General features: G+C 44.3%; 1 protein-coding gene across 3 annotated transcripts in view; it reads left to right on the top strand.

Annotated features, from left to right (window-relative positions):
- ARHGAP6 (Rho GTPase activating protein 6) overlaps window positions 1–26,922 on the top strand; it is a 536,775-nt gene that overhangs the window by 390,902 nt on the left and 118,951 nt on the right. The gene's annotated exons all lie outside the window — the stretch shown is intronic.

Raw genomic sequence — 26,922 nt, 5'->3', positions numbered from 1 at the left:
AACTCAAAATCCCTGTATCATGATTTTTAGAAGCTGTGATCAACTGTTAGGCTGTGTATGTTGTCATTAGCGCATGCGGAGTCTTTCATTACAGGCAATAATAGGTTGAACAGGCAAAAAAATTCGTCAAGCTGTTTTTAAGTCAGCAAATGAGTTGGCTGCACATGCTGATATATTCAAATTTACTTTTAAGTGGCCATGTCATTGTCTGTTCCCTGGTTCTAACAACATAACATTGCTCTTTACGTCCCGCCCCCCTCCCCTGGCCCCGCAGATGTTCTATGGTTGAGTTTATTAGTGTCGTCAGTGTCCTCGAGGGTTCCCCAGCCCTTTCAGGTCAAGATAAATCGACTCAGTTGGAGTTCCGTTGTGGCTCAGTGCAAACGAACCTGACTAGTACCCATGAGGATGCGGGTTCGATCCCTGGCCTTGCTCATTGGGTTAAGGATCCGGCATTGCCATGAGCTGTGGTGTAGGTCACAGATCCCACGTTACTGTGGCTGTGGCTGTGGTTGTGGTGTAGGCCGGCAGCTATAGCTCTGATTCGACCCCTAGCCTGGGAACTTCCATATGCCACAAGGGCAGGCCTTTAAAAAAAAACAAAAACAAAAACAAAAAACAAAAAACAAAGATAAATGGACTCAAATCCCCATGCTGGTAAAACCCCAAAGCACTTGTCAATATTTCTCTGAGGGATTATAATTTCGGGGTCGCCCCTGATCTATTTTCTCCTTCCATTGAAAGTATTTTCTCTGACCCCTAGTGACTCTTCCTTTATCATCATTCTGGTGTCCACCAAAAAGAGGGACAAAATTTCTTCTCTCTGGCCCCATCCTGCAACGCATCTGCCATCTAAGCAACCATGAGTTCAAGGTTATCGCAGTAACCAAACTCTTACCGATGATCTGAAGGACAAGGTAATGGCTGGAACATCGCACATACCACACCACACCACACACACAGGAGTGTATTTCGATCCCTGCAAACATTTAGGTATCACAGGGGATGTTGCCCTGGCTCCCCTACCCGACATAGCAACTCAGCCTATCTCAGGGTGATGACCCTTCTTTGCCTGCATCCTTCTGACTCCATCCCACATTCTCTTGGAAGCAAATCCAAGTTCTACTCCCTTGTATTTTCAGAGCCTCTTCACTGCCCCTTTCGTTGTCTCAGCCCCATGTTCCTCTCCTTTGCCTGAACAACAGCAACCAAAGCCCTGCTCTAGCTAAGAGGACCTCTGATCTAGCTATTCAGTTCATATGTCTTTTACCCTTCTACCTTAGTAAAGCATATGGATGTTTAAATTTTATTCCAAAATCCAATCAATTAAAAAGCAAAATTTGTGACTAGTGGTAGGAGGTAGCTGATGAGTGTCAATATTAGATCAATAAAGGAAAGAATGTATACTCAGATACTATTGGTAGCTCAGCCCGATCTTTTGAACTACTTAAGTAATATTTTTTACGTTTGCGCGTGTGTATATATTTTTATACTGATGCTCCACATTGGCTGAATTAAGTTCAAGGAGCAAATATCCATGAAAGCCACTGGAGTATTATTAAGAGCTACAGGTTAGACTTACATGGCTTCTGAGCCCAGCTTCACCCAGGATAGAGGGACCATCGACAAGATACTTAGCCTCTCTGTATCTGAGCCTCAGTTTTCTTGTTGGTGAAAGGTAAAATGGGATCACTACAGCACCTCCTGAAGTTGATTAGGGTGAAAACTAAATGAGAGCCATCTCTAGGAGGAATGGAAAGTCATCCCCCCCCCCACCCCATCATTTGGCACATGGTTAATGTTTAAAAATGCTAATAAATAAGATTCTAAGATGCTCTTTGGGAATGAATTCATAGGGAATGAAGAACCATCATGAAGATAGGTAAGGTAGACCTTTCAGTGAGAGAGAGAGAAACTACAACGAAGTGAAAAGTTATATAAACAGGCAAAATGTATGAATGAAAGGGAACATAGAATAGGGTTCTAAAAGCCACTTGGGTCCATATTTGGCATTTATTTATGAATGTCTTTATTGTTCAGCAGAGACAAGAAGGGTTCCTTTGGAAGAAAGTTGCGAATGGATTTTAGGAAAATTGGAATCAGCTTCCTGGGAGGGAGAGGAGGTGATGGGTGCATAGCAAGGTAGTAAGGGTGAGTAGGAGGGGAAGGAAAGAAAATGGTGATCCCGTGACATTATTTGGCAATCTCCCTCCCCCCCCCCATTTTATTTAACTACATGTATTGAGGTAGCTGAAAAAATTCAGGACGAGCCACTGGTGAACCAAAAGGGGTCTTGTCGTTTTACAAAATTTATCACATTGCTTTGCCTCATCTTTCATGAGTCATCTCTCTCATGACGCATGAGCGAGTCATATTATTTGGCCACAAGGATCAACAGAATGGTCCCTTGTTGTGGCATTGATTTCTCTGGTCCACTGGATAGTGAGCTATTGCCAGTTCACCATGGGCCGTTGTTCAGGCTTTGATGGCAAATACAGTAGAAATGGTGTAGCCCTTTCTATTTATCTTCCTCCACTGTATATCCCAGGGTACAAGGTACCAAAATATAGACCTCTATGCTTGAAATCTTTTCCACTAATTTAGGTCCCACATATACAATTTAAAAGTTACTCAATATTTTGGGGAAAATTTTTCAATTACATTTTTTTTTCCTGGAAGCGGTTGTTTCATTTACGAATAAGTTGACTTTGCAAAGGAAAATAGAATTGACTTGATTGACTACTTATTTTGTTACAAGAGGCCAAAGTATTCGTGTTTTTGTTTTTCAGGCTCTTTGACATCAGAAATTTTCTTTTTTTAAAAAAAATCATTATTTTAAAAATGGATCATAAGCAGAAAATATTTTCCCCTCTAGCAATATCTTGGAACTAACTGTGGCACGATGACCCCAGAATGTGTCTTTATCACATAGGCATTCATATCCATCCAACATATATGCTCTGTACTTACGAACCTAAGGCCATTTGTGTTACTTAGGGGACAAATACGTGCATGCTTTCACTGCTGTTTCAAAATGATGAGTGAAAAAAAATGCCTTTTTGAACTATAGGGTTCGGTTCTTGCTTAATGGGAAGGAGAAAGGGCTGAGCAAAGGTTATAAAAACATGACCTTCAGGTACCTTCTGGCCCCGAAACAGCTGTTTTAAGTCCCTCCTGATGTTTGTCGGCTCAGTCAGGGCTGCAAAAAATGCAATTCATGTGGAAGGACCTCGGGGTGGGATTGTGGCACAAATCGAGAGCCAGATGGTCTTTGGCTGTCGGTGGTCAGAGATCAGGCCAGCCTGGGTTACTCGCAGGCAGCTGGAATCGGACCAACTGCCATTTTACCTGTCCCTCCAATCAACTGCTTTTAACAAAGAAAAGCCATAGTGGCCCAGAGCCGAGGCACCCCCAAGCTCCGGGAAGAAGCATCTTCATCTCCGGCAGTGCCTGGCCTCAAACGAAAAGTAGGCACACAACAACAACAACAACCATAACAACACATTTATACATATAATTGTATATATTTGTTTTCTTTTTAGGGCTGCACCTGCAGCATGTGGAGGTTCCTGGGCTAGAGGCTGAATTGCAACTGCAGCTGCAGCCTACGCCACAGCCCCAGCAACACTGGATCCCTAACCCACTGAGCAAGGCCAGGGATGGACCCCGAATCCTCAGAGAGACAATGTCAGGTCTTTAACCCACTGAGCCACAAGGGGAGGTCTTAATTTTTATCTATGTATTTATTTGTATTATTTTTTTTTATTTTTTAAATAGTTCTTTCCCCAATACGATTTTTTTTCTCCTGCACAGCATGGTTCTTCTGCCCATTTTTTGGTAGTAGTTATTCTTTTTCTTGACTTGCAATCCATCACATTTTGCTGTGCTCGCATTGCTTATGCTAGCAACTTCTCCCCTTCTCATTTGTTGCTTCTGACTTCTAGTGACCTGAAAAATGACATGCCCAAGCTCATGTGTGGGCTGCAGGTAAAGCGATACTCCAAGCAGAGGTGGCCTGGGAGGCTCACTTGGGAGAAAAATTCAGACATTTCAGTCTTGTGGCCTTGGTTTTCGAACCCTGGGAGGGTGTTTTGCTTCGTTTTGGAATTTCCCCCCTTTGCTCACCTTCCTGGTTCTCTGCAGTGGTCGGGGTATGTAGTTGGTCTTTGGATAAGTCAGGTGTTAGGAGTTCCAGAGCCTTTCTTATCGTCCATAGGAATTCAACTCTTGAATCTTCTTTTAAAGCAGGTCTAGGACTGTCTAGTATTCTGGAATAATTTCAAGAGTTGGGCTTCTTTTTTGGCTACATCCATGGCACGTGGACGTTCTGGAGCCAAGGAATCTTTAAACGAACCACGGCAGCAACCCAAGCCAAAACAGTGACATTACGCCAGGTCCTTAACCCACTGAGCCACTGGGCAACTCCAAGAGTGGATTTTCTGAAGTAGCTGAAACCAAAGTTGCTCTAACGTATTTCCTCTGTGGGAAATAGAGGAAAGATATTTTCCTCTTTTGCTTAGAAGAAAATATCACTCTCCAGGCTGTTGTTTGTTTGTTTGTTTGTTTTGCTGGAGTGGGATTGTACTCGCCTCAGAATTCAAGGTCACCACCACTAATTGATTCCAATAAACACACTGACTTCCCTTGGCAAGCTTTAAAAGTCAGGTATTGTGTCTTATACTTCCTTGGGAACTCTTTGGTACCTAGAAAAATCTCTTTTACAAAGTGGGTGCTGGATAAACGTGTCAATTCATTGATGAAAATGGAGAGACGTTATCCATGACATAAAGAAAATCTTTGAACTGTTCTTGATCTCTGTGGAGCCTCCCTAGGCAAAGAAATCTTGCAGTGATTTAGATGAGCCTTCTCCACAGCTAGGATGATACGCAGCAGCGTTGCTATCAACCGCTCCTGTGGACTTTCATGCAAATAGCTTCTGATCAGGACCTCATCAGGGAGATGCTGTAAAAGATTTAACAATTCTCCTCACCTCCTTATCACGTTTGGCTCTGACCTGTTAGTTCAAGTCGTGATATATCACAAGCAAATGTACTATCATAGATGCAATTGATTTTTTTTTCTTATTTGGGACTGCGTTTATTGGCTTAATATAGTAAAGCTTTGTTATTATTAGCTACTTAGGCTTCCGTCCACGGTGTAATTTGAAAAAATAAGAGCAGCAAACCCTCTCTCATCTACATTTACACACTACAGCTTGCAGACCATGAGCACCTATTCCAGAAGGCACTGGAATTAACTGTGTTTTGTGGCTGCCTGTTTGAAGCTATAGGGGGAAAAAAGGAGGACTCTTCTACTGGCAAATGACATTTAATAAGTGAGTAGATTTGGGACAGGAAGCAAAAGAAAAGCAGTAAGAGAAGTAAGGAACAGAAAGGAGAAAGGCACAAAGAAGAAGAGGGAAATGCATGTGGGTGGTACTTGTATTCTGGGGGGTGATAAAAGGTGGTAGCAGGCTCAGCAAGCCCCAAGAGTCCTGAAAAGAGAAAAGGAAACTTATGAATAAAGCAGTGGGAAATGCAGCAGCTGTGCGGTAAAGGGAGCTGCTCCCGGGGTCATAAGCTCCGAACATAGCCCTCAAAGGCCAAAACTCTGAAATAACTTCAGCAGCCATCACTGAGCACTTAGTCCATGCCTAGCACAGTCATTGGCGCTGGGGGACAAGATGAATAGGCCAGTGACCCGCTTCTCAAACTGCTCACAGCTCCTGGAAGAGCTCTTCACTGAGGTGGGGTGGAGAACGCCGGGAGCGGGTGTTGGAACAGGGCATCCTGCTCACCTGCAGGAAGTTCACACACTCTCTGCCTGTGTCTGTGTGTGCGGGGAGGGGGGAGGAGAGGGGCGAGGCTGATGCCAGAAGACCTGCGGGCTGTGGGAAAGGTGGGCCGTCTAGAGTATTCCAGTGGTTCTTTGGCTGGATGGGGAAGGGGCATATGAATTGTATATAATTGCTATAGTTGTAATATAATATTGTATATTGTAACATAATATTGTATATTGTAATATATTGTATATTATGATATATGATATTTGTATATTTTGTAATATGTGCAATGATGCAACATATAATATATGCAATTATACAATATAACAATATATATAATGTGTAATATATACAATATGTACTATATAACAATATATATAATATGTACTATATACAATTATACAATATATACTATACTATATCATATATTATAATATGATATTACATAGGAATTGTACATAAGACCACTTCGGTCTTTCAGCCTAAAGTCCTGTGGTTTCTGCTTCTCGCAGTGACCGTGCGTTAACGGATACACACGCGCTGATTCACCAGGGACAGATTCGATTATGGGCAGTGCCTGCCGTTGCCAAGGACAACAGAGGTGTTTTAGGAACTGACATCTAAATCAAAACATCTACCCATAAGGAGACTGGGTCAGATGGGCTTTAGCATATGTATGAAGGGTATCCGTCTGTATTTGTGAACTTAGAATGATGCTTATGATACCCAGTCAGGTGGAAAACATAGCCATCGGGAGACGTCTGGCTCTGCAATAAGTCTTCTCTTCCCCTCCCCCATCCGCCTCCCCCTCCATCTCTTTCCCCCTCCCCCCTCCCCCTCCATCTCTTGCCCCTCTCCCCCCCCCCCCCCCGCCCCGCCGTGCCAGGCTTCCTCCCTCTCTCCCTTTCTCCATTTAGAGATACTCAGGAAAATATTAACAGTAGTTGTCCAAGGGATTCATTCCTGAAAGCCTCTGGGAAGCTAAGATTTTATTTCTTTTCAATAATTGGTGAACGGAGCAAAGAGAGGGGAGAGACAATAAGGGTAGGCTGTAATATTTCAAGTTCAGTGGGAGTGATGAGTGATAGTGCTGGATCTTTCCGAGGCCTTAGGTTTATTTTGTATTCATTCTCCGGGGGAAAAAACACTGAACCGAAAACTCAAAGACAAAAAAATAATTTTCTAAAAGTGATACTGTCCCTTTGAGCTCAGCAGAAGAGCATATAAGCATTCGCAGAGAGAGCTCACACAGCTTGTAATTTGGAAGGTCTGTAAGCATTTGGTAAATGTCTGGTGGAGCAATTTTGAATGAGGGAAATTATATGCAGATGGATAGTACGTTGTTTGGGTTATAATTAACGGGTAACTGTCGGGAGTGAAAATGTTACGTCTGTGTTCACAGACGTAACACAGTAATGTCAGAACAAGTGTTTTTACTTCTGCTTATTGGGCAAAACACAGCAAAGTAAGTTGCACTTTTCTAATGGAGTTCAACATACACACATGCAGATGGGTGGCTTCCAAACAAAAAGCCATATTCGATAGCAGAAACAACTTGTCTTTGGCAAAGAACAGCGTAGGTCAGAGTTGTGGTTTTAGGCTGTTGACCTATGATGCCTGATCTTAGCCAGTGTTCTTTGTTTTTTTAAGTATAGTTGATTTACAGTGTTGTGCCAATTTCTTCTGTACAGCATTAGCCAGTGTTCTTGACTCTCTTTCACGCTTACCTTACCTCTCTGGAAAATGGGGAAATACCAGTAAGGGGGAGTCCGTAATGTCTTCATTATACATTTGACGCTTCCTAAACGTGATTTCCAACATTAAGACTGACAATTTGAGTATTTGTGTGAGGAGGGAAGAGAGAAAATTTAAAAAACAAGGGAAAGGAGTTCCTACTATGGGGCACTGGGCTAAGGAGCTGCCAGTTCTATCCCCGGCCCAGTGCAGTGGGTTGAGGATTCGGCGTTGCCGCAGCTGTGGCAAAGTTCTGGTTCGGATTCAAACCCTGGTCTGGAAACTTCCATCTGTTGTGGATGCAGCCAAAAAAGAAAAAAAAAATAGTTTAAAATCACTGAAAAACAAAGGAAATAAGTTTGCCACCCCAAAGGTTTGAAATGGTCACTCTCACATATTTGATATGCAGAATTTGTTCTATTGTTCTTGGACAGAAATTTCTTTCATTGTTACAGTTTATTAGCATAGCTTTCCATCTCTTCAGGAATTACCCATGGGCACATAAATGTAAAATGTCCGAATACTATTTTCATACGATCTGCTAATTTTGCAAGGTAACAAGAACTACATGGTAAGACCTAAGTACTGGTCCCATCACCAGTTCTGGCTGTGTTGTTGTTCGTGGCATCCATTCCAGTTACTGTTTTAGCTGCTGTCCCTTTGTCCATGGACAGAGCCCTGAGCAGCTTCTCAGCTAGTATCCTCTGCACCACATCCCTTCAGTGATATAAAATTCCACGAAAGCAGTAGAGAATTATTTCCAAATCTCGATTGAAAAAGCCCGATCATGAGTGATAGGTCTGTTTGGAGGATTAACTCGATCTGAAGTTGGTATAATTCCGAGGAAATGCGTAACTCAGGAGGAACACCAGAAGGTAATTTCATGCTGCCCACATTTTTGTTACAGGACATTTTGACCTGAAATTCAACACATGCCATCAGTGGCCGGTCACAAAGGTCTGTGGACCGAGTGCAAGTTCGTTTGAATTGTAGATGACATTTCCCCCAGGGTAATGCTGACAGAGCTGGAGAAGCCTGAAATCTCTATTTTTCGGTATCATCTTTATCATCATTGTGCTCTTAGAGAACCATAGTCCTGTGCTAAGTCTATTCTCAATAGCATTCCACACCTCTTCAGAATTTTTAAATCATTGGGACAAAATATGTATTGAGGATCTGGAATGTTGCAAGCATAGCACACATATACATATATGCCATGAGATCTATGCAATATTATTCAGCAGTAGAAAGAGTGCAATACTGATCCATGCTGCAGCATGGATGAGCCTGGAAAACATTAGGCCCAGTGAAAGAAGCCAGGCACAAAAGACCCTGTATTGTGATTCCATTTCAGAAATGCCTAAATAGGCAAATCCACAGAGATAGAAATTAAATTCGTGCTTGCCAGAGGGTAGGGGGAGAGAGGAATGGGTACTGACGCCTGGTGGGTTTGGGGTTTTGTGGAGGAGGGAAATGTTCTGGGATTAGATGAGGGGTGATAATTGCCCAACCCGGTGACTTCATTAAAAGCCACTCAGGAGTTCCCTGATGGCATACTGGTTGAGGATCTGGCATTGTCACTGCTGGGGCTCAGGTCACTGCTGTGGCATGGGTTCCATCCCTGGCCCAGGAACTTCCGCGTACTGTGGGCATGGGCAAAAAATAAGACACTCGGAGTTCCCATCGTGGCTCAGTGGCGAACGAATCCGACTGGGAACCATGAGGTTACGGGTTCGATCCCTGGCCTTGCTCAGTGGGTGAAGGATCTGGCGTTGCCGTGAGATGTAGTGTAGGTTGCAGACGCGGCTCACATCCCGCGTTGCTGTGGCTGTGGTGTAGGCCGGTGGCTACAGCTCCAATTCGACCCCTAGCCTGGGAACCTCCATATGCCGCGGGTGCGGCCCAAGAAAATGGCAAAAAGACAAAAATTAAAAAAAAAAATAAAAGACACTCAATTGTACACTTTCAGTTAAAGTGAATTTTATAGTATGTGAATTATATCTCATTCTAAAAAAAGCCATATGAAAAATATATACATGTCGTTGGTCTCTCCCCTCATGAAGCTTGTAAACTATACATTATAATTACATGTTATGTAAACTATAGAAACACGAAAGGCTTATACAGCGGTTTAAGTACAGTACGTGGAATGAAAGGGCAAGAGATGATGACAGGTGATGACAGTTGGTGATGATGAAACTAAATTTTTTTTTTGTCTTTTTTAGGGCCACGCCTGTGGTACATGGAGGTTCCCAGGCTAAGGATCGAATCAGAGCTACAGCTGCTGGGCTACACCACAGCCACAGCCACAGCCACGCAGGATCCCAGCCGCATCTGCGACCTACCCCACAGCTCATGGCAGTGCCAGATCCTTCACCCACGGAGCAAGGCCAGGGATCAAACCCGTATCCTCGTGGATACCAGTCGGGTTCTTAACCCACTGAGCCACAACGGGAGCTCCCAAAACTAAAGTTTTTAAATGCCAGCCCATGTTCTAGCATTTTACGTTTAAATAATTATTGATTACCTTCCACGTGCCAGGCATGTTCTAGGTTCCTGGCCCGGGACTGTCTCAGTGTGTGAAAGATAAAGATCCCTGCATGCAGTCTCACAGGGCGCAACTGTGAGCAATAGACATCATAAATAAACGGTATGGTAAAAGCTAAGAAGGGCCAAGGAGAAGGAAAAATTGCCAGGCCAGGGATCACACCCATGCCACAGCAGTGATGCAGGCTGCCACGGAGGCAACGCCAGATCCTTAATCTGTTGTGCCAACAGGGAACTCCCTGGAAATAGATTAGTTTAAGAAAGAAAAATCTTTAATGTCTTGCCCATAAAATATAGAGCTGCCCTTTAAAAGTGTTTCCACACTCAGCAGAAACGAATCTGACTAGTATTCATGAGGGCACAGGTTCGATCCCTGGCCTCCCTCAGTGGGTTAAGGATCCAGTGTTGCCTCAAGCTGTGGTGTAGGTCACAGATGCGGGTTGGATCCCACGTCTGCTGTGGCTGTGGCATAGGCTGGTGGCTGCAGCTCTGCTTCAACCCCTAGCCTGCGAAGCTCCATATGCAACTGGTACAGCCCTAAAAAGACAGAAAATAAAGTAAAAAAATAAAGCGTCGCCACAGGAGAGTCTCCAGTCAAACCTAGAGCTATTGCAAAATTCGGTACAATATTACTTCTTCCATAGTAAGAAAGAAAAACTACTTAGTGAAAGGTCTGTAAAAATAATTTTAATAACTTTATTGGCACATGATTTACGTATCATAAAGTTCGCCTGTCTGGAGTATACCATGGAGTGGGGCTTAATATATTTTTGGGGTATCTTTGCAAAGTTTGTAACCCACCCACAGTCTCGTTCCAGAACATTTTCATCGCCTGAAAAGAGATCCCAGACTCTTTAGCGGCCAGTCTCTAGTTCCTTCAGCCCTAGACAACTAACCACCCATCTTCTTTCTGTGTCTATGGCTTTGTCTATGCTGGACATTTCATGTAAATGGAATCACTCAGGAAGCGAAGCGGTGGGAACATGAATCTCTGAAAACCTCTACAGCATCGCCTCTCGGTGTTAGCCTTCTTGGCATTTCAGACTAGATGATTCTTTGTTGGGGGGGACGGTCCTGTGTACCATGTGTTAGCAGCATCTCTGGCCTCTGCCCTCTAGATGCCAGTCATAATACCTCCTCCCCCAACCGTGACAACCCAAACTGTCTCTAATCGTCTTTTTTTTTTTCCTTTTGTCTTTTTAGGGCCACACCCATGGCATATGGATGGTCCCAGGCTGGGGGGTCTAATCAGAGCTGTTGCTGCCAGCCTACGCCACAGCCTTAGCAATACCGGATCCTTCACCCACTGAGCAAGGCCAGGGATCGAACCGGCAACCTCATGGTTCCTAGTCAGATTCGTTCACCACTGCGCCACGACGGGAACTGCCGAAACTGTCTCTAGTCCTGGCCATGTCTCCTGGGGAAGAAGGGGAACAAAGGCTCCCATCTGACAGCCACACAGGTACACTTACCTAAGCATTGAGCTGGCTGTAGAGCGGGATGGGTGCCTGGACCCAGCAGCTGTTGTGCAAAAAACACTGTTTTCAGGGTCCTTGAGACCTGAATGGTGAACTCTTGAGTTCTAAACTTCCCTGATTCCTTTTAGAAAATGCTGAAGAGATACACAGGGGAAAGAAAGCACAATAGTTATTTAGAGAAAATTATCATTCCAAGTCTGTCTGGTGGGAAAAACTGAATACCCATTTTTCAGGGGATTAAAAAAGCTATAACCGCATCCCTTTGTTGTACAGCAGAAATTATCACGACATTGTAAATCGACTATACTTTGATAAAACTTAGGCAAAATGAACAAAATTGGAAGTTTTAACGATGAAATGAAATGGTATGTGCCCATGGCCTTCATCTGCATTTTAAAGGATTAGAACCATCGTGCCAATCACTCAAAAAGTTTATCAGTTTGGGAGTTCCCGTCGTGGCGCAGTGGAAACGAATCCGACTAGGACCCATGAGGTGGCGGGTTCGATCCCTGGCCTCGCTTCGTGGGTTGAGGATCCGGCATGCCGTGAGCTGTGGTGTAGGTCGCAGACGCGGCTCCGATCCTGCGTTGCTGTGGCTCTGGCGTAGGCTGGCGGCTGAGGCTCTGATTGGCCCCCTAGCCTGGGAACCTCCATATGCCACGGGTGTGGCCCTCGAAAGCCAAAAAAAAAAAGAAAAAGGTGTCAGTTTGGATGTGGCATGTTCTGTGCCCCAACCGTAAAAGTGTATTAATGGTTCTCAGAGAGTTTTGCTTAATTCAGCTTTAAAATTACTCTGCCGATGATAAGCACCCCTTGAGCAACAAAAAGAAGCGTGAGATTTGATTTATACCATGGCTAATGAAAACAAGCATGCAATCACAGATTAACCAGATGCTACTAATCTTAGTCTAAGGACCGGGAGAAAGAGAGGAAGCACGTAGGCTTCAACAATGATGTACATTTCACAAAGCCCGTTCATAAGCGTGACCTCTTTTCTGTTCCGACAGGCGTGAGGGGAGGCGGCCCACTTCCTCCCTGGTTTGTAAATTAATCGTGTCTGTGGGTGGTTCTAGTTCTGCAGGTTTGCCCGGCTCAGAGTGGCGATCTTAAAATTCTGGAGGTCAGGAGCTCCCGTCGTGGTGCAGTGGTTAACGAATCCGACTAGGAACCATGAGGTTGTGGGTTCCGTCCCTGCCCTTGCTCAGTGGGTTAAGGATCCGGCATTGCCGTGAGCTGTGGTGTAGGTTGCAGACGCGGCTCGGATCCCGCGTTGCTGTGGCTCTGGCGTAGGCCGGTGGCTACAGCTCCGATTGGACCCCTAGCCTGGGAACCTCCATATGCCGCGGGAGCGGCCCAACAAATAGCAAAAAGACAATAAATAAATAAATAAATAAATAAAATTCTGGAGGTCACAAGTGGCACGTTTCCTGCTCTCAATTTTGATGAAGTGTTTGCTCACACTGCCTGCGGCCGTCTAACCTTGACTGTGCAGGGCGCACATCCCTGTGTGTGGTAGCACTGTCGGACCAAAGTTGGGAAACTCAGATTGTGTTTACAAGAAGGTGGTTGGTATGCAACAGCTTCTCTGTGACTACAAAACGTACATTTTCCTATTTCTCATGGACTCTAGCAATTCCAGAATGTTGCTTTCACCTCGTGTTTATATCAGGGCTGTTACAGGATGCCTTGAACTCCTGCCGACTTAAAATGACTTCGAAAGTTTGTTGAGAAACATCCAAAGATGTTTTCCAGATTTTCAGTGCACGTATTTATAAGATTTTTTTTCTTTAACCTATTCTCCCACCCTGTCCATTGGGCGTATAATAGATAGAACATCTAAAAGACTATACATTTTACATATATTTAAAAAAAAATATATATAGAAGTATAGTTGATTTACAGTGTCGTATTTCAGGTGTACAGGAAAGTGATCCATATATACATATATATTCATATTTGTGTGTATAATGTATATATACACACACATATGTATATTCTTTTTCAGATTATTTTCATTATGGTTTATTACAGGATATTGAATGTATTTCCCTGTGCGAGACAGTAGGTCCTTGTTGTTTATTTTATGTATGTTAGTGTGTATATGGCCATCCCAAGCTCATCATTTCTCCTTCAGCCTCCTTCCCTCTTTGGTAACCATACGTTTCTTTACTATGTGTAGGGGTCTATCCCTCTTGCGTATGTAAGTTCATTTGTATCATTTTTTAATCAGCTATTAAATTGAGTAAAAGCAAAACTAACAGGAAAAAAAAAAACAACCTGTGTGGTGGTTCGTCTGGAAAACCTATTCCCACTCAGTTCTTTATAAAATTGGTGTGGGGATTACATGAAAGGATCTAAATCGAGTTGCGGAGCAGTGTTTTAAGCCTCATCAGCGCCTAACAAAGTGGGAGCTAATATTAGCTGAAACATCTGAAACCATAACATGGTGGAATATCACCTTGTAATCAATTTTCTAGTCCAACTGCCACAAGCTGAAACCAAGCAAGACTGGGTCTCTTCACAAAATGCTTCTACAAGGGCCGCCTCTGAGTTCTTTTATCATATGAATTTAGAAGACATTGGCCTCAATGCAGACTACGCTTTAGAGCCCCTCGTGCCTCTTTTAAATAATACTCCTATCTGGGTTCCCATCCACCCAGCTTCTGATGTAATTGGCCTGAGCGATGGCTCTACTTCATTGTGGTTTTGAATCACCTGGGGAGCTAATTTGAAAACTGTTGATGCCCAGGCAATTCTCTTGTAGCGCCACAAGTTAAGGATCCAACGTTGTCGCTGCAGCAGCTCAGCTCGGGTCACTGCTGTGGCGTGGGTTCAGTCCCTGGCCCGGGAACGTCCGCATGCTATGGGTGTGGCCAAAAAATAATAATAATAATAATAATGAATGGCCAGGCGCCACCTCTAGAAATTCTGTTTCAGGTAAATATAATGTGCAGCCAGTGTTGAACTCCATGGGACCCCCAATCTGGTCTACCTTAGGAATTGTTGTGTCTCTCGGACCTTCAGTGCATATGAAAAGTTGTAGTTTTATCAAGTTTTCCCAAATCAGTGTGTTTTTCTCTTTGAAGTGAAGTTCCATTCAGTGTCATGGGTGGAATTGTGTCCACTCACAACAATGGTATTTGCAATTGATTGTGAAATAGAAGTAGCGGACCCACGGAGCTTTAGCATGATGGCAGACCCATGGCGAGCACTCAGAAAACATTTGCTGATGATGGGCAAAAGAAGTGTGTTTCACGGTCCCTCGGTTTATCCACGAGTATTTCATTTCAAATGGAATCTCTTAGAGCGTCCGCATGAGGCTGCTAAAATGTTGATTCCATGAATGAGTGCATTTCATGAACCACCCATCTGAGTCGGTTGCTTTGGGTGTAGCTGTTTTGATTTTCCCTTTCCTCTGAATATACGGTTTTGTTCATTGAATCCAACAAAGTCAATTGTTTTGCTGTTCTGTAGACACATTCTTTGTGTGGCCAAGAATCCTGTTTTGCGGTGGCCACACCACAACTAGATTTGAGTGGGGAGCAGCCCAGCAAACAAGTGTTCATTTGAATCAGTTGTTAAGATTGCCAGCAACAAACTAACTTGACCTCCCTGGCTGGGTTCAGTTAGCAACCCTGCGGGCTAGGAACTTGGTTTATTCTATTAGCATTTCCTTCATCCAGCGGAACCCCTCATCTTCCCGAATGATGGCATAATAATGACCTCAAATGGAAGGCATATTTTGTTCATCTTCATTTTCTCTGTGTCCTTTTCCTCTGAGCACAAACATAGTACACGTTTGTAAACGAATTCAAACAATACTGAAATGCATTAGGCAGAACGTTCAAATCCCTAAAAATCCCTTCCTCAAGTAATAACCGCGGTTAACCATTTGAGAATATAATTTCTGCTCTTTCTAGGCTAACACGCATGCATGTTTCCTGTAAAAATTGTCACTCCCATATTATGCTCTTCTGCAACCTCCTGGTTTAACTCTATAGCTAGCGGACATCTTTCCACGTTTATACAGAGAGACGTACTTTATTTTTCTTGATGGCTGCCTGGAATTCCACTGAGGAGATTCTGGAAGTCTGTAATGCTGTAAGTTGTGTACTAGTCATCCACGGATGGATGATGATTAAGTTGTTGATGTTTATATATAATAGAAAGTAGAATATTTTCTATATTCTATTACTAGGACATTTATTGGTAAATATTTGTAGGGAATTTATAATTAAGTATATTATGACATAATGTATTAGAGCATATTTAATCTAATATTGAATGGAAGGCATGCGTAGATAAGGGCACATATCGTAAGCTTCCAACTTCACGAGTTGCCCCCAAGTGAACACACCTGTGCCAGATGAAACGACCTGGCCGGCGCCCTGGAGAGCCCCTTGACCCCCCTTGCAGTTGCTTCTCCCCACGAGGAGCTCTGATGTGTCTTTTCACAGCACACATTTGCCTATTTTTATACGTTGCATTAATTGATTTATGCAGTATGTTCCCTTTTGGGTCAGGCTTGTTCTGTTCCACATGATGTTTGTGGAATTCCTCTCTGTTGGTGGCGGTGGTGGGAGTTTGTTTATGCCTTCTCATTGCTTCACTGTATTCCACTGTGTAGATATACCACAGTTTATCCGTTCTGCTGAGGAATCGTTGCTTCGTTTACAGCCTCTGGCTGTTGCAAATGAGGCCACTGTGAACCTTCTTTCGTGTTTTGGTGAACGGAGGCAGGCATGTCTATGGATTCGATTTTCGAGCGTATGTTTTGCCCTCCGAGGTGGTGTCGAAGTGAACATCTTTGTGAATGGATCTCGCGCATCCTCTGTGTCTACAAAAGACATTCTTAGAATTGCCAGGTCAAATGGTATGCACAATTATATTTTGAGTAGATATGCAGAACTGCTCTCTCCCCCCAAAATTTAACTTCTAAGTCAGTCTGCATCCCAAGCAACCCATTGTGGCTGCATCCCTTTGCTACTATCTGTGACTCGGACACTGCTGTTTTATAGCTTCTGGACTATAAGGCAAGGAAGGTTAATGAAAACCCCAATCTTCTTTCTGGCCCCTTTCAGACACTCCCTAGTGGGCTACTGGCTCTCTTACGTGTCCACTGAAGGACAAAACTTAAAATGACCTAGTGTGCCAGGATGCCAGGGCATAGTGGGAACGTACCAGCTGAAGCTCTTGAGTCAGATGATGCTATGAGAAGAGGCACCAAATGGACAGCATGGCTCCACCCACCCTCCAGCTGAGATAACCTCATTTTCCAGATAGAATCTAACCTGGAAATGAGAATCACACATCTTACCAGCAGCTGGCTCATTCACAATGCCCTGTCCTTGGGAGGGATTCGGCTCGGGCAGCGTTTCCTAACTTTGGAGCGCCCAGCACTTAGGTTGGGATCATCCTTTGTCTGGGGGGCCGTCCTGAGCACTGTAGGACCTTAAGCAGCATCCCTGTCTCTACTCGCTAGATGCCAGTAGCACTCTACCCTTCAGCTGTGACAACCCCAAGTGCCGCCAGGCATAGCCCCTTGTCTCCCGGGAGGGAGAATCACCCCTAACTGAGGACCCCTGGGCTACTGCTTCATTACCTCTGATAGGTAAGCCTGACCCTGGTTCTCAACCCGATTATGTTCACATTCTGGTGCCACCACTCCCTGTGGTGGGACCTTGGACAAAATACCCACATTCTCTCTGCCTCTGTTGGCTCATCTCTAAAATAGGTATCAATAATAACACTTAACGTCCTTGGTTGTTGCAATTAATCTTTACCACACATGTGAACGCATGGGAAGCGCACAGGAGTCTTTGACCCAAAAGAGGTATTCCAAAATGTTAGCTTTAGTAGTCATAATCTTTGCCGTCACTATTATTTAAAAACTGAGGTGATGAGGGAAAGAAGTGTTGGGTGTCTGGAAAAGGATAGGGATAATGTATATCTGAAAAGCATCAAGGGAGAATGCTTTCGGGGAGTTCCTCCCGTGGAGCAGGGAGTTAAGGATCCAGCAATGTCCCTGAGGTGGCTCAGGCTTGATCCCCGGCCCTGCGCAACGCGTTCAAGGATCCGGTGTTGCGGCATCTGTGGTGTAGGTCACAGCTGTGGCTCAGATTCGATCCCTGGCCTGGGAACTCCGTATGCTGGGGGTGCAGCCAAAAAAAAAAGAAAGACAGTGCTTTTGGAACAAGCAGTGGGAAATATGGAGAAAGCATTGTTGAAGTGCCACAAAGGAAAGCAGTGACATGTGCTTGCACCTCCGTTCCTCCTCAAATTAGCATTTATGAAAACAGGATTTGTGGAAAATGGACTTTGGCAGCAATGAGGCGTTTTTAGGAACATGCTAAGTCACCGTGGGGCAATGTTTTATTGCGTTCTTCTCATTAATATGAAATTCGTAAGTTTTGAACTGTTTCTTGAACACTTTTATTGTACACAGCAAAATACATGTAGTGCTAAAGCAGCCATATTGGTTTTGATATTAGTGAGCAGAGAATTTTTTTTTAATATTTATTTATTTATTTATTGCCTTTTTCTAGGGCTGCTCCCGTGGCATATGGAGGTTCCCAGCCTAGGGGTCTACCCAGAGCTGGGTAGCCACCAGCCTACGCCAGAGCCACAGCAACGCAGGAACCCAGCCATGTCTGCAACCTACACCACAGCTCACGGCAATGCAGGATCCTTAACCCACTGAGCAAGGCCAGGGATTGAACCCACAACCTCATGGTTCCTAGTCGGGTTTGTTAACCACTGCGCCACGATGGGAACTGTGAGCAGAGAATTGTATCTGTTAGGAGGGTTGATTCTCACCTCAGCCTCTTCTCCCACCAGAGGACTGAGGGAGAAACTTGGGTGCCAGGAAACGTCGCCTTCTTGTCAGTGGGCAGAGTGGCATTCTGGATAGGGTTCTAGACGAGGCGTGGTGCCAAGGTGCCCATGTTGGCAAATCGCTTCTTCCCTCTTAGGCCTCAGGTTCTCAACTGAGCAGTTGGGATTAGTTCAGCATTTCCCAACGAGGGTCTGAGGGATCTGAGGGCTGTGAAGAAATAGTCTGAAAAGAAAAAAGAAGAGGAGGTGAAATTACAGCAAGTGTATTAATTCACAATTTTTCCTCTGCAGGATCTCTCAGGTTTACCGTAATTATAGTTATTATCACCCTTCAGCGAGGGGCCAACATGAACCGCCTTCTCAAACACACTGCTCTTGGAGCAGTTTGGGAAATCCTGCATTCAGGAGTTTATTTCGGAGTCCCTCTAGGCACAGAAACGTTGTGATGTCCTCTCTATTCATTTCCTGTGGCTGCAGTGACAAATGACCACACACTCAATGGTGGAAAACAGTACACCCATCAGCTTACAGCTCTGGAGCTTAGAAACCCTGACACAGGGTCTCAGCCGACGAAAACCCAAGCGTCGACAGGGCTGCATGCCTTCTGGGTGCTCTAGGGGAGAATCCATGTCTTTGCCTTTTCCAGCTTTTAGGAACCGCCCACCTTCCTAAGCTCCAACTTAAAGCCAGAAGTATTGCATGTCTCTGATTAATTTTCCGTAGTCACATCTCCCTCGCCCTCAGCACTCTGCTGAGAAAGGTGCTCCCATTCCGAAGGCCCACGTGTTTATATTGGGCCCTCCTGGGTACTCGAGGGAATTCCCACATCTCAGAGTCACGAATTTAATTGCATCAACAAAGTCTCTTTTGCCATGTCAGGCAATATCTGCTTGAACCGTGAACAGTGCTGGGGAGGGGGATTAGGGGTGCCCATCACCACCCCGTACGGGTGCAAATTTGCACATACCTTACAGTGGTCTTTGGTAGATGGGGTTCCTCTGCATATGGGCTTCCATATCCGCAGGTTCCACCCCCTGCAGAATGTGCAGTAATGTCGTATTTCCTATTGGGAAAAAAAAGTCTGCATGTAAGTGGACCCACACATTTCAAGCCAGCGTTATTCAAAGGCCAGCTGTATTTCCAGGTTTCAGGGATTAGGGTGTGAACATCTTTGGGGGGTGGGCATTATTTGGCCAACCGCGTTATCTCAGTGACTTCTCAGTGTCTCAGCCCTGGAAGCTGAGAGATCGTGTTCTCGAGAGCCAAGAGAAGCTCAGGTGATTATTTATGCTGCTTATTTGCTTCCGACCCTGTTAAATCTTAGAATATGGGATGACTCTCTTGTAGGAGGTCGTTTTCCTCACCTGAAGAGCAATAACATCAAAGAACACAAGAGTAATTAAAGCAAGGCTGTTGGAGTTTCTGTCGTGGCTCAGCGGAAACGAATCCGACTAGGGCCGGGAACTATCTGCTAATAAACATAGACAACACTTTATGCATAAAAACGGTAAGACTCAGAAATCCAGAGTTCAGGGGCGTTCCCATCGTGGCGCAGTGGTGAACGAATCCAACTAGGAACCATGAGGTTGAGGGTTCGATCCCTGGCCTCGCTCCGTGGGTTAAGGATCCGGCGTTGCTGTGAGTGAGCTGCGGTGTAGGTTGCAGATGCGGCTCGGATCCCAAATGACTGTGGCTCTGGCGTAGGCTGGCGGCTACAGCTCCGATTTGACCCCTAGCCTGGGAACCTCCACATGCTGCGGGAGCGGCCCAAGATAATGGCAAAAAAAAAAAAAAAAAAAAGCCAAAGAAATCCAGAGTTCAGGATGTCAACCAAAAACCATACTGTACAAGTCTGGGGCACATAAGCACTGTGTTGACCTTTTGGTGTGTGCTCAGCTGTTGCAACCTAACAACATGTTCCAATGTTATTTTCAGTCCCAGGCACTAGTGATTGATGTTCATATTTTCTACATGGCATTTTGCTGCCTTCTTCCCCGTTAAATAACCATCTATGGCTAGAACACAATTTTCATGTAAGAAAATATAAAATTACAACCCGTGAGCACCACGAGACTTACCAAGGGTAAGGACTGCTTGTCAAAGACTCACAGCACAGATAAGATAAGCTGAGAGCTATGCTCCACCCCCAGGGGGTTTAGCTCAGTGAGGAATAACTAACATTTCTGGTGGGTATAAATAGGTACCCCTTATTCTTCCTGGCCCTTATGATGTACCCCCTGCTTTGATCATTAAACAGTTTTATGCTGTAAGGTACATTAGCAATAGGTACCCATTTCACAGACAAAGAAAGACATCAAAGCACTGGGAGGCTAACTGTCCAAGGACACAGATTGTAAGTGGGATTCAAACGCATGGGCCTTAACCCTAGAGCTTGGGGTCTTAAACACCATCCAATGCCACCTCCCTGTGAGTGTCAAGGTATGGCCTGGTATGACTCAAAAAGTACATCAGAATGACGGGGTGAAATAAAGTTCTGACATTTCTCAAGTATCCATCACCAGGAGCAAACTACTTCTAGCATCGACTGAGGTCTGCCTTGACCTTGAAGGTGGCACGTGTTGATCTAGAGCATGAGTGCGTAGACAGACGAGAGCCCTGGCCCTATTTAGCCCGCTGCTTGTTTTTGTCAGTTACAGCCCAGCCAGACCCATTCATTTCCACCTTGTCTAGGGCTGTGTCTTGATGCAACGGTAGACTTGAGTGATGGCACTGGAGATGTATGACCCCCAAGGCCTATCATATTTACCACCTGGCCCTGCGCAGAAACAGTTTGTTCACCCCATTCCGTAACCACTGAAAAGAAGTCACCAGACATGTAGCACGGGAACTGACAGAGTTTCATGGAGAGCTTCTCTCCGTGACACCGCAAAGGAACCACATCTTTTAATAGCTACCATTGCAACATGGGCGTACGTCTGAGCAGATGACTCTATAATACAGATCGCTCAATAGTGTATTTTTCCTTTATGTTTCTTTAGAGGCTCCCAATGACCTAGACACTTGGGATATGTAGGGAATAACTTGCGGTGTCTCACTGGGGGAGGAAAGAGGAGGACTGGGGATGTTGAAATGTCAGCGATTTTCCCAGAAAACTCTAACTTCATAAGACACCTCCCTCCTCTGCCACCATCACACTCGCCACTCCATCCCTCTCATTTCGGCTCTTTTCTTGACTTATTGAAACACTGGAAATCTATTTGATTCTTTGCATCTGAGCCTTTTCACTCTGGCTAGATTGCACATTCGAGAAGAATAGACCCGGCACTTAGAAGAAAGAGCACTTAACATTTTGTGCTTTTGCGTATTTGTGGGTTGAAAGCAAGCTTTGGGCAAAGTGTACTTCAGCGTCTATACTGAGACCCAGTTGTGTCTATTAGCATGGAAACAACAAGACCAGCGGGTAATATTTATATTTAGGACATTTGTTCCAAAGTAGCTAAAATCACTTCCAGTAAAAATGAAAAAAAAAAAAATCTTGCTTCCTGGCTTTTACTATTAAGTGTTAAAACATGTAAAAGCGGTAAGTGAAGAGAGAAGCTAATTTGCAGGTGACACAAAAGGCCAAGTATGACGTAAAAACAAGCCCTCTGCGCTTAGTGCCACAAAGCTGATTTTTTTAGTTGCCATTTTTCAGACTCCACCCCCCCCGCGCCCCCTCCCAGAAAGGTTTTCTCTTCAATATATCACTTTTAAAATGATAATTTAAAAAGTATTTCACAGACCTGGCTCAATACGTTTGCTTTGACAGAAGTCAAATAATGTTCCCTTTGAGCAATGAAGCGTATAGAAACCGAAGTTTAAAAATATAACAGTAAAATATTACTGGGGCTTGGATAATGGATGCATTTTCTTTTCTTTTCTTTTCTTTTTTTTTTTTTTTTAATTTGATGGCCTCAGCCGCGGCCTGTGGAAGTTTCCTGGACAGGGACTGAATCTGAGCCACAGCTGTGACCTACACACTGCAGTCCTATAATGCACTACGCCAGGCTGGGGAATTGAACCTGCACCTCCGCAGTGACCCAAAATGCTGCAATCGCAATCTTAACCCACTGTGCCAGAGCAGGAATTCCGGTGCATTTTTAAGAGATGTGATTTCTTAGAATAGTTTCGCTTTCATAGCAAATTTGAGTAGAAGGTTCAGAGGTCGCCCATGGACCCCCCTGCCTTCACTTACGCGTGGCTTCCGCCACTAACGTCATCCCCAGTTGAGTGGCATCTGCTACAAATGATAACCCTGCACTAACACATCATCATCATTCAAAGTCCCCAGTTGACATTAGGGTTCTCATTTGATGTTGTATGTTCTCCTGGTCTGGATCGAGGTGTCATGACATGGATTCACGATGACAGTGTCACACAGAGTAGTGTCACTGCCCTAAAAATCCTCTCTGCTCTGCCGACTCACCTCTCTCGTCTCCCAAGCCCTAGCAACCACTGGGTTTTTTTTCATTGTCGCCATAGTTTTGCTTTTTCCAGAATGTCATCTAGTTAGAATCAGGCGGTACCTAATCTTTTCAGATTGGCTTCTTTTACCAGGCAATTAAATCTTCATCATGTCTTTTCACAGCTTGCTGGATCATTTCTTTTCAGTGCTAACAGTCTATTGTCTGGCTGTACCGGAGTTTATTTATCCATTCACCAACGGAAGGCCATCTTGGCTGCTTCCAGCGTTTAGCAGTTAGGAACAAACATCCATGTGCAGGTTTTTGTGTGGCTATTAGTTTTCAACTCTTTTGGGTAAATACAAAGGCGTGTGAATGTGGGATTGTGTAAGAAGAGTCTATTTAGTATTGTAGAAACTGCCAAACTCTCTTCCAAAGTGGCTGTACCATTTTGTATTCTCCCCAGCAATGTGTCAGAGTTCTTGTCACCCCACATTCTCGCCAGCACTTGGCGGTGTCAGTATTCTGGATTTGGGCCATCAGAGTAAGTGTGTAGTGGTATCTCGTTGTTCTAACTTCTCCATCCCTGATCGTGTATTCGTTGGAGCATCTTTTCATGGGATTATTTGCCATCTGTGTATCTCCTTTGGTAGAGGGTCTGTTACAGTCTTTGGCCATTTTTTTCTTTTTTGCTTTTTAGGGCCACCCACGGCATATGGAGGTTCCCAGGTTAGGGGTCAAATCGGAGCTACAGCTGCCAGCCTACCCCACGGCCACGGCCACACCAGATCTGAGCTGCACCTGTGACCTACACCACCGCTCATGGCAACACCGAATCCTTAACCCACTAAGTGAGGCCAGGGATCAAACCTGCATCCTCAAGGATACTAGTCAGATTCGTTCTGCTGCACCACAAGGGGAACCCTTGCCATTTTTTTTTAATAGGGTTTTTGTTTTCTCATTGTTGAGTCTTAAAAGATCTTTGTATATTTTGAATATATATACGTTCTTTTATCAGATGTGTCTTTTGCAAATATTTCCTCTCGGTCTGTGAAAGCTTTTCTCATTCTCTTGACATTGTTTTTCACTGAGCAGAAATTTTCAATTTTAATAAAGTCCCGCTTGTCAATAATTATTTATTGGTGTTGCATTTAGAAAGTCATTGCCATACTCAAGGTCACAGGGGTTTTCTCTTGTGTTAAGCCTCTGGGAGTTTCATAGTTTTGCATTTTACATTTAGGTCTGTGATTCACCTTGAGTTAATTTTTGTGAAGGGTGTAAGGTCTGCGTCTGGAGTCAATTTCTGCATGTAGATGTCTGGTTGTTCCAGCACCATTTGTTGAAGAGACTATCTTTGCTCCATTGTATTGCCTTTGCTCTTTTGGCAAAGGTCAGTTGACTGTATTTATGTGGGTCTCCATCTGAGATCTCTAGTCTGTTCCATGGATCTATTCTCCTGCCGGTACCACACTGCCTTGATGATTGTCTTTTTTTTTTTTTTTATGGCCGCGCCCATGGCACATGGAAGTTCCCAGGTCAAGGATCAAATGTGAGCTGAAGCTGTGACCTATGCCGCAACTGTGGCAACACCAGATCCTTAATCCACTGTGCTGGGCTGGGAATCCAACCCATGCCTCTGCGGTGACCTAAAATGCTGCAGTCAGATTCTTTTTTTTTTTTTTTTTTGTCTTTTTGCCATTTTCTAGGGCCGCTCCCGTGGCATATGGAAGTTCCCACACTAGGGGTCGAATGGGAGCTGTAGCCACTGGCCTACACCACAGCCACAGCAATGCAGGATCCGAGCCGCGTCTGCAACCTACACCACAGCTCACGGCAACGCCGGATCCTTAACCCACTGAGCAAGGCCAGGGAACGAACCGGCAACCTCATGGTTCCTAGTCGGATTCGTTCACCACTGCGCCACGACGGGAACTCCTGTAGTCAGATTCTTAACCCACTGCACCACAGGGACAACTCTGATGACTGTCATTTATATTGTCTCCAAATCAGGTAGTGTCAGTCCTCCAGCTTTCTTCTTCTCTTTCAACACTGTCTTGGCTCTTTTGAGTCTTTTGCCTCCTCATATAAACTTCAGAATGAGTTTGTTCGTATCCACAGTATGACTTGCTGGGATTTTGATTGGGATTGCCTTGAATCTGTACATCAAGTTGAAAAGAACTGACATCTTGACACTCTTGAGTCGTCCTATCCATGAACATGTGGTACTTCTCCATTTATTTAGTTCTTTGGGGGGGGGGTGCACCTGTGGCATGTGGAAATTCCCAGGCTAGGGATCGAACCCCCACCAAAGCAGCAACCTGGGCTACTGCAGTGACAATGCTGGATCCTTAACCTGGAACTCCACTTCTTCTTTGCTTTCATTCATAAAGTTTTATAATTTCTCTTATATAGATATTGTACAAATTTTGTTATATTTGTACCTAAGTATTTCATTTTTGGAGGGGTGCTCATGCTCACGGTGGTATGACTTTCAAATTCTGTGTGTTCCTTGCTGTATTTTATGAAAACAATTGACTTGTGTATATTAAATCTGTATCCTCCAATCTTACTATAACTGCTTAGTAATTCCAGGAGGGTTTTGTTGGTCGATTATTTTAGATCTTGTACATAGATGACCACATTACCTGTGAACCTGGTAGAGATCCAGGAGGTAAAATTTGCAAAAGTGGGGGGGGGGGCTACCTGATGATTGAGTTTCCCTGAGTTTTGTAACTGTCCGTTGTCCACACTGAATCCCCAGCAATTCATCAGTTACAGTTCAGGTTCCCCTCCCCGAGCACTAGTTCCTTTGGAGATTGCTGCTCCAATAAGTTGTGATTCTCTCTATTCACCTGTTGGTCTCTCCAATTTTTGGCAGCATCAGGGTGCCCTGTGACCTCCTTTCTCTAATGGATCTAGGGAGAATTACGTTTCAGTTTGTTCAGAATGGTACTTGTTAGGTGGAGCGGTATCTTCCAAGCGTCTTACTTGCCAGACCAGACACCCTAAGTTCTGATGCAATTTTTTAAAGATAAAATTGACATACCACAGAATTTACCATTTTAATTATATGATTCACTTTTTAAAAGTACATTCACAAGTATATGCAACCACTACCATTAGCTAATTCCAGAGTATTTTAATTACCCCCAGAAGAACTTCTGTATCCATCACCAGTCATTCTCTCGCTTCCCCTCTCACCTCGGGTCCTGATTACCGCTAATCTACTCTGTGTCTGTAGAGATTTGCCTATCTTTGACTTTTAATACAAGTGGAATTGTACAATACATGGCCTTTGGTTTCTGATTTCTTTCTTTAAGCATGTTTTCAGGGCTCATTCATATTGCGGCTTGCATCAGTACTTCATTCTTTCTTATGGCTGAATAACATTCATTGGATGGCTATACCAAGGTGTTTTTTGGTTTTGGTTTTGTCTTTCCTAGGGCGGCACCTGCAGCCCATGGAGCTTCCCAGGCTGGACGTCTAATTGGAGCTATAGCCGCCGGCCTAAGCCAGGGCCACAGCAACTCAGGATCTGAGCCCCGTGTGTGGCCTACACCACAGCTCACGGCCACGCGGGATCCTTCACCCACGGAGCAAGGCCAGGGATGGAACCCGCAACCTCACGGTTCCTGGTCAGATTCATTAACCACTGTGCCACGACGGGAACTCCTATACCAAGTTTTCCATTGATGGATATGTGGGTTGTTTCTACTTTGTAGCCATTATGAATGCAGCTGCTCTAAGTTTTTCATGTGCAAGTTTTCATGGGAACATGTTTTCAGTGCTCTTGCGTGTATGCCTGGGCGTAGAATTGCTGCATCATATGCTAACTCTAAAAATAGCCCAACAAAAGCAACAGCAGAAACATAAATGACACGAGTCCCAACACCAAGATTTTCAACTATTTTTCGTTCAAAACTTATTTTCCACCTCATTCCTTTCATGTAAGATAAAATATCAAGTACAATCAAACCCATACAATGTTTCCATTTGATGTAGCCTGGCTTTCAGGGCTTTTAGCAGCCAGTGAGAAGGAACACAGCTCTTCGGGTTATTTTCTTTTTACAAGCCGATGATCATGAGTGGCTTGAAAAATTTAAACGTTTGCAGTGCTCGTTTTTTTAGAAATTGAGTCAGGTAA

This window comes from Phacochoerus africanus, chromosome X (assembly GCF_016906955.1).
Source record: "Phacochoerus africanus isolate WHEZ1 chromosome X, ROS_Pafr_v1, whole genome shotgun sequence".
Taxonomy (NCBI): domain Eukaryota; kingdom Metazoa; phylum Chordata; class Mammalia; order Artiodactyla; family Suidae; genus Phacochoerus; species Phacochoerus africanus.
Note: the sequence above shows the minus strand (reverse complement) of the source record. Positions and strands in the feature narration are given on the sequence as shown.